The sequence below is a fragment of the Arachis ipaensis genome, chromosome B03 (genome assembly GCF_000816755.2).
Source record: "Arachis ipaensis cultivar K30076 chromosome B03, Araip1.1, whole genome shotgun sequence".
NCBI lineage: Eukaryota > Viridiplantae > Streptophyta > Magnoliopsida > Fabales > Fabaceae > Arachis > Arachis ipaensis.
In genome coordinates this window covers 17,698,640-17,699,275 of record NC_029787.2, presented here as the reverse complement: position 1 = coordinate 17,699,275, position 636 = coordinate 17,698,640, and positions in this window count along the sequence as shown.

Here is a 636-nt window from a genome sequence, read left to right as displayed (position 1 = left end):
AACAGTAGTATTTATATTATTTATAGGTGCAACTAACTCTCCAGGAAGTAACTATATTATTTTTCAAGGCAAAAACACCCTACCAATTTGAAACAAAAATAAATAAAAACATAGTTCATTTCAAAAGCATCTGTTTACCTAATATACTATCGTTTTCGGCCTGAATACCTCTTTTAATATTTGTTAGGTCTGAATTTCTGAATTGGGCTTCTTTGTAAACCCAACTTTGGGAGCCACCTTCAAAGCTTTTTTTTTTTTGGTCAAGCTTCAAATGTTATGTGGTAGCTGTTGGAATTTTGGAGTTCAATGAAATGGGCTTCATTAATTAGAGGGCCTAATCTTCTAGTGTGGAAGAGACGAACTAATTATGAAGGGCCGAGTTCCTAGTTATCTGGGGTTCAAAAAAGCCATTTTGAATATAAAACATGCCTGTAGAGAAGTTAATAGAAGTGCAGATTGACTTATAAATAGGGCTGGAAGTGAGTTAAGCTAACTTATGAGCTAATTCGAGTTCGACTCGTTAATGACTCAATAAGTTAAACTTGTAAGCTACTGAGCCGAGCTTGAGCTTGGAATTGAGCTCATAAATTAAATGAGTCGAGCTCAAACTCAGCTCATTAGCTTGTGAGCTGTCTC